At 36.6% G+C, this 7,979-nt stretch overlaps 1 long non-coding RNA gene across 1 annotated transcript; it reads left to right on the top strand.

Moving 5' to 3' along the window:
- The first annotated feature begins 4,591 nt into the window (after positions 1–4,591).
- LOC128946035 (uncharacterized) lies at positions 4,592–6,069 on the top strand. Its single transcript, XR_008483931.1, has 3 exons — positions 4,592–4,672; positions 5,255–5,365; positions 6,033–6,069. It is a non-coding gene; the product is annotated as an uncharacterized LOC128946035 (long non-coding RNA).
- Positions 6,070–7,979: the final 1,910 nt, after the last annotated feature.

The raw sequence follows: 7,979 nt of genomic DNA on the forward strand, positions 1-7,979 counted from the left end.
TAGTGAAGTTGCACATCATGACTTGTATACAAGTTTATACATAAGAAACAGCACCCAGAGCAGGGTCCCACCCGAATTTTGCAGCCCAGGTAATGAAACTCACAGCAGAGGACAGACATGAACAGCACTGGTGTCACAGTTCACTATCTCACACCACTTCCAGATCCCAGCAGAGACTGGAAAGATCCAATCTGGATAATCCATGGCATGGATGTTGTTGGGTTCTTCTGAAAGCCTTGTGCTCTGAGTTCATGTCTGATAACCTCCAGCAGTTGGAATTTGCACATGGGAACTCAAAACTCTTCCTTTTCATTTTGCAGAAAGAATTCCATGGTTTGAAAGCACAGCTGACAAGAACAGCTGAGAAGGAACAAGATTATTTAAAGCAGCTTGTGACTCTGAAAACAGATCTTGAACAAGAGGCGTATGACCATTTTGAAAATAGAATATTGAATTCGTTTTGGTGTAATACAGAAGTTGCTTTAATCCACAGTGAAATGAACTATGATTGTTTTCTAATGAAAGTTTTGAACCACATATATGCCATTAATTATATGCTTACATTTCTAAATTCCACTTTTCTATTTATGTGTATTCTATGGCATATGTAGTTGTTCTTTCACTTATTTAACAAGAAGAGAAAGTTTCTGAATTCATTGTTAATCTTGCTTTAAAATACATAATCTTCAATAACCATTATATATATATAAAAGTTGACTCTGATTTTCTTTCCTTCTTCTGTCACCTTCTTACATCTCTCTGACTCTGCTACAAAGCTTATATTTGTAGATAAAGGCCTGGACTTCTTTCAGCATGGAATAACACTTGATAATGGGTATTTTTAATTTAAAAGGAGATTTCAAAATGCATCTTCTTATTCCTCTTGGCCATTTGTTTTAAATTAGGTTAAAGAATGAACAGCTAACAGTGTATCTCAGTAAGCTTTCACTAGAGAAAGAACAAACAGCACAAGAGAAAAATGCTGTGGCTGCAGAACTCCAGAAGCTGCAAGAACAACAAGAGGCAAGTTGTAAACTTCCAGCTTTCTTGAAAGGACAATACTCAATTTGGCAAATGACTCTGTTTTACAAATTAGATTATGAGCTGCAACATGACTTGGATCTGTAGAGTACCTGAGCAAATTTTTTTGTGTTTGAATTGGAAAGGAAGTGTATTTACACTTGTGAACAAGGCAGGTCTGTGTGCTTTGGATGGCTTTGAATTTTTTAAGAAGTCACTTTGAATTTTATTTCTTTGCTGACACAAGGGTCTTTATTTAGGATAGTAAGAAAAAAGAAGACAATACAAAGCAGTTAGTTGAAAATCTAGAAGAGGCAAATAGCCAGCTAAGGCAAGTAAAAACAAATATTAATAACTGATATTGTTAAAGGAAGCAGACTCAAATAGTTAGTTGTGTTCAAATATTGCTTTCTGGGATTCTTTGATTAATGTTTTTTTAGATTACATAGCTAAACAGAAACTATTCAGAATTGCTGTTGGCCAAGTAGAAATTTTCTCAGATTAGAAATACCAATTGCTGCAGGAACAATGTTTGCCATCATTTTGTATTCCATAGTAGGAGCTGTCTTGTTTTGCATTAGACATCTCAGGTGTGAAGGAAATTCAAATGGAAGCTGAAGGTTATGGATGAAATGTGACAAGGCAAAACTGGATCAGAGTTACTCTCTGTAGCCCCAGTTCAACAGACAGGCAGCTCCCATGTTTCACAGCTGCATTGCAATAGTCCAGGTCAGGATGTATTTTCCTTGGGCTCCTGGAACATCTTTTCCTACTTACAAGAAGTATGGACAGTTCACATATTGACTTACTGGGCCTGTTGCTGCATTTTAAGAACATTTTCATTGAGCAGCTTATGTGAAGTTCCCATCAACATTAGCAGCTCTTTTCAGAAAATAAAATATGGGTTTGTTAGAAGTACTGAAAATAAGTTAAAGGCAATAAGGAAATATTTACTAATGCTTGTTAATTTGGCACTTAGAAATGAACTGGAGTCTTTGAAGGAGAAAATGGCAAAGACAGGTGAAGAGATGAAAAGTACACTGGATGAAAGAGAAGAAAATGTATGTCCTGTGTCATGAAAATATCTTACAGAACCTGCAGGACAGCATTCAATGTAAAATCTTTGTTGGGATTTTTTCTGCAAAGCTCTGCCTGGGGGATGTGATCTCTGCCAGAGGTTTCTTCTTTCCCAGCTGCTGCCAGCTGTGCCCTTGCATGTCCCCATGTGAGCCCTGGTATTTCAAAAGACAAGCACAGTCACTGGGATGTTCACTCTGTGCTGGAAGTTTAATATTAAAGATTTGTTTGTTTTCAGGCAAACAGAGAACCTGCTTTTCTGTTTTTTCATATACCCACTCAGTGATGGATGGGCTCTGGATTAGCTTTTTATATGTAGTGTGAGTTTGAGCTGAAATAGATTCAAACATTTTTACTTTTCTTTCTATTGGTTCAAAGCAACCTGGGGTTTTTAGCAAATTTCAAAATTTCATTGTAAAAGTCAAAGATTTACAATTTAATTTCAGGTTAAGAGAACTGAAAATGAAATTTCAAGAAAGGAAAAGCCATTGAAGATTCTAGAAAATAATTGGGAAAATTCATTTTTTCATGGATGTAGGGAACTTCTTACAAGTCTATTTATTAAATTGTGAAGATGCTGGGGTTTTTTTCTTCTTCTTTCTTAACTCTATAACCACTAAGGAACTGGTTCACTGCTATTAATCAACATCTTGTGGTACTTTATGGCTAAAACTCTGATTATTCTGACACGGCAGCTGGTGTTTCAGTCCCATTGGAACAAACCAGACTGGTGCAAGGGCAGGTTTGAGAACATCTACAGGAATTGCTCACATAGGGAGTCATTTGTAGAACTTACTTACTCATGTCTGAAATATCTCTTTCAGATGAATAATTTAAAGAAACAGATGGAAAATAAAACCAAATGCATTGAAGAGTTGCAGCAGGAGGTGTGTAGAGATTTTAAATGTCACAAATACATAAACACATTATACTTTGGGTTGCCTTTTCAGCAGGTTTTTGTCTGCTGTGATGTCTTTAGATACACCTATGTAACTTAAACATTTTCCTTTCTTATCCTAACCCTGAGCAAATTAGAGAGTCATCTTAGGGATCACTTGATTTGTTAAATGAGCCTTAATTTGAAAAGAGCAATTACAAAAATAATATCTTTAATAAACTTCTACTCTTTTTCATTTAGTGCATAGTGTTATTTATGTATGTGTATGAATATCTCAGTTACCACTAGTAGAAAAGAATTCTGCACTGGCACAAACTGTAGTAACTTCACTGTAAAAATAAATAACTTGTATTTTTGGTCATGACATCTTCACACCTTCTGTCAGCAGCATCTTAGTTTTAATTTCCATTCTGCACCTCATTTGTTATTCCCTGCTGCTGCTCAGGAGGAGCCTTTCTTAAGGTCGTGAAGAAACAGTAATTATCACAGAAATTAGCTGAACATTCATTTGTTTGAAGAATTGTTCTGGAGCCTGAGCTGCACAACAAAGAGTTATTTGCCTGATGAAAGCTGGAATATCTTGATGCAGTTAAACCATGACATAATTCTATTAACTTATTGAGGTACAGTGCTTGTTTTGTTTTATTTCAACAGAATAAGGTGCTGAAAAAGAAAATTACTGCAGAAAGCAAGAAAAGCAATACTTATGAAGGGAAGGTAGGTTTAAATAACATCGTGTAGAAGATGAGGTGAGTGTTTTTAACTTCCAGTGTAGGTAATGATAATACTTGTTATACGTTCTGAGCTGGTTTATGGATCTAGGATACAGACTTTGCAGGAATGAGCTCATAGTTTTTAGAAGATGCTTCCATTTTTAATCATTGGGCACTGACTATTGGACATTTAAGAGATGGATTCACATTGCAATTAATGATGTTTCCAATCTGTTCCCTTTTTTTTTCTTTTGTTGATAGTGGACTGAACAGGGTTCAGCAACCTCATTGTAACAGAAAAGCATTTAAAAGAAATATATATATAAATATATTACTCTTTTTAGGCTATTCTTTAAATGTGTTCTTCAGTGGCAATCCCTCTGATGGGAATATTGTGTCCAGCTTTGGGTAATGCACTTGAAGAAAAGTGGACTTTTTTGAGGATATTCATATGAAAAACTTAAAAGGAAAAACTGTAGTCAAAATGCACAGCTGGGAGAAAATGTACCATAAAACCTGTGAAAATCTGATACAGATTTACAAGAGAGGGAATAAAATCTCCATCTGTATTTGTTTTTTTTCCAAGGCATTCACAGCATTTAGGGTGACTGCTTAGGGCAGTCTTCCCCATTGTGCTGTTGCCATTTTTCCTTTGAGTATTTTCTAACTCACTTCAGGCCAAAGTTCAACTCTTTATTAAAAAAAACCCTGAACTTTTAAATAGGAACCACTTGAATCATATACCTGAAAAGTAACAGTGTTTGTGCTCAAAAATAAGAGGTAAGAAAAAATAATCAACATAGTAATTCCTAAACAAATAACAGCAGCAATTCTGCTTTCTCCAAAGGTGAATAAATTGCAGTTAGAAATGGAAAATATGAACAAGCAACATAAGGAAGAAGTTGACATCTATCAAAAAGACATAGAAACAAGAAAAGTAAATGAAAATAAACTTCGTGAAGAGGTGAGAGGTGTTAATTTTTACTGCAATTTACTTTTTTTTAGTTTAAAATGTTGTTCTGAAGCTTTAATATCCAGAGTCCTTGCTCATATTTCAGTCTTCTCAACATAAATGGAACTTGTTTTGTATGCCTGTGAGCAAAGCTTTAGTACATTAGGTGCTTAGGTTGAAATATTTGAATATGTCTTTGACAATGAGAACTCCATTAAAAATTCCTTCTTTCACGATATAGTTTAAAGAAATTCCACCCTTGGTATAAAGTCAGCACAATTAAATTAGATTATAACTTCTCCCATATTAGGATTTTTCCGCCCACACTTTTTTGATGGCAATGCTAAGAAACGTTAGGGCAGAGGGCTTGAAATGGCCTTTTGGTTTGCAGTGAGCTTGCCTGCCATGGCTGTACCTTTGATCTTGCCCATTTTAACAATCTGCAGAAAAGATGAGGGATTTGAAAGGGATCTTAAAAGCAAATAAAGCCCAAGTGGGACTGCAAACTTTGCACCCACAGCGGGAAGAAGAAATTGAGATTTAAAAGAAATATATTGTTATGTTGATGAATGAAATGCAATTTATTACTGACAGGTAGAAAAGATGAGGTTGCTTTGTGATGAAACTGCAATGATACAGAGAGAAACTGATGCCAGATGTCAGCACAAGATAACTGAGATGGTGGCACTGATGGAAAAGCACAAGGTCGGAGATTTTCCTGCTTGCTGTGGTTTGCAATGGGTGATACCATGTCAATACCATGTTTATAACTTGTGACACCACATTAATGACCTTTCCAAAGCAGAAACAGGCCTGAGTCTGGGAAAAGGAAGCTGAACACATGCTGGACTTTGCATCATCTAAAATCACATTCATTTGAAGAATATGAACACATTCCTATGGGCAGATACATTCCATTCATCTAAACTTCTGGGATTTTTAGATTTTTTTTTCAATTCAGGCTTCCTTTGATACCATCTGAATGCAATATTTTTCAGTATCAGTTTGGCCTCTTTCTCAGAGGTTACCTAGTGACTGTCAGCAGTTTAGCCTGACACATTTTAGTTTACCTTTTTATTCCTCATTTTGCAATATCTTTAGCAGCTACATTAATAAAGATGGCACAGCTGGCTCTTAGTGCTGAGCACATATTGCTGCACAGAAATAAAGCACTCTCTGCCAGTCCACAAAATAATACTTGAATTGAGCATTTCCTGTTTTACAGTTTCTGCAGAAGCATCAATGAATCTTTTCTTTATGAATCTTAAGAGCCTGGTTTGAAAAAATGATGTTTTAAGACTGGATAACTCTATATTGCAACATTTAGTCACATGTTTTGAGTTTGTTGTTGGTTTGGTTTTTTTTACCACAGAATGAATATGATAAAATGGTTGAAGAAAAAGATGCAGAGTTAAAAGTATATAAAATGAAACAGCAAAAGCAGTTCTCATCAGAAAGGGCACTGGTAAGGAGCACTTTGCAATGGTCAATAATTCAGTGAAGGGGCTGATGTCCTTGTGTAGTGGTTTTATACTGGCTAAGTGCCAGGCACACACAAAAAAACATTCACTCATTTTTCTCTGCTATTGTTGAGCAGAGGAGGGGAAAGAAAAATTCAAGGACTGAGTTGAGATAAAGATTAGGAGAAAAACACTTTGAGGGTAAAGCAGATTCAAACTTAAATAGTGTTATAAATAGACTCAAAAAGGAGCAATATTTCCAATTTGAATTTATTAATCCATTGCATACAGCATAAGCAAAAGATTCAGTGTTGGGCGACAGGGGAGTCCCCGCTCCACCAACTGCCGCACGCAGTGCTTCTCAAGTTCCCCTTTTATACTAATCCACTTCCGTAGATGTGTTCTTTTTCTTGGCGCATGCTCCAGTTGTTGCTAGGGGGTCGTCTTCTACCCTCTGGTGGTCGTTGGATGAAGGCTCGAAGTCTTCCTCGGGCCTGTACTCTTGACCCCGTAGCTCTCATTCTCCTTATATGGGGAATATTTGGCTGATTCCTATTGCTTGGTTAGTTCTCCTTTTGCCTTTCGCATGGTTAGTACTTGCGCAATACATGATTGAATTATAGCAAACAATGGTAACTTGATATATATTATTTTTAGGTTATGTGGTTATCTATTTCTTAATCATATGGTGGACCATGCATCTCTGAATCACAATCATATGGTTAACCAACCATGTATTTCCCAATCACATGGTGGTCTATTGCGTAACGAACAAGAGGTTCTATCCATCTCAAATAGTGTTTTAAAATTAAAAAAAAAAATTATTATTAATAGAATTAAAAGTGAGTAATGATAAATAAACGAAACCCTTAAAACACCTTTTTTCCCAATCCCTCCCTCTTGCCCACCGACAGCACAGAGAGACAAAAGATGTGATCTTCGGTCAGTTTGTGACTTCTAAAAATCTTTTTTCAGTTTGCTTAGAGAGTTTCTTTTTCCTGCTGTGCTCTGGGGTCTTTCCCACCAGGGACATTCTCTGGGAACTCTTCCAGTGTGCTTTTAATTTTTACCCGCAGCAGTCCCACCCAACCTGCTGCAACAGATCTTATTCTGGGTGCTAAAAACTCCAAATGTTTCTAAAAATAAATTGGAGTGGCAGTGTGTTTGTGTCTGCTCCTCCAGGTAGTGGGTCATGTTCTGACTCCGCACTTTGAATAGGAAACTTTTGTTTTAAATATTTAGATTGTGCCCTCTCACCCCTGCTCTATTGTGCCCTCTCACCCCTGCTCTCCCAAGGGTTTTAAGGTATTACCTTGAACACTTCTGATCAAGTACCTGTTTCTTACAGTGCTTCAGTCTTTGTTAAACAAGCTAAAGCAAAGCTTCAAGTATAGGGCTGAAAAGCAAATAGAATTATCTTGTGTATCTAATGAGTGTCCCTGTTAATTACTGCCTCACTTGGGACTGTTTTCCTTTTTCTGGGCTGTGCAGAGTTAACCCTGTCCTTTGTTTAATGGTTTGTAGGAAAATGAGCTGTCATGTTTGAAAAGGGAACTGTCCTCCCTTAAGGAACAGCTGAGAGCAGAAATGGAAGAAAAGGTGGAGTTTTTTATACCCTGAGCAGTGGGGGTGAGAGGTGTGGCCTGGGCTTGTGCTGTGGGAGGAGTTGGGTAAGAAATGAAACTGAACAGAAAAACAGTGACTTTGGAATGCTGGGGTTGTGCTAAATCTGGTCATGTATTTGTGTGAACTTTGTAACAGTCTGTGATTATAGATTACATATAAATAAACAAACAACAAAACAAAACTCTCCTTTATTTTAGTTAATTTTAACTAGCTAAAGCAAAAAAGTTCCCTAA

The sequence above is a fragment of the Melozone crissalis genome, unplaced genomic scaffold, assembly GCF_028551555.1.
Source record: "Melozone crissalis strain CALT ecotype California unplaced genomic scaffold, PUWL_Pcris_2 ptg000073l_1, whole genome shotgun sequence".
NCBI classification, from domain to species: domain Eukaryota; kingdom Metazoa; phylum Chordata; class Aves; order Passeriformes; family Passerellidae; genus Melozone; species Melozone crissalis.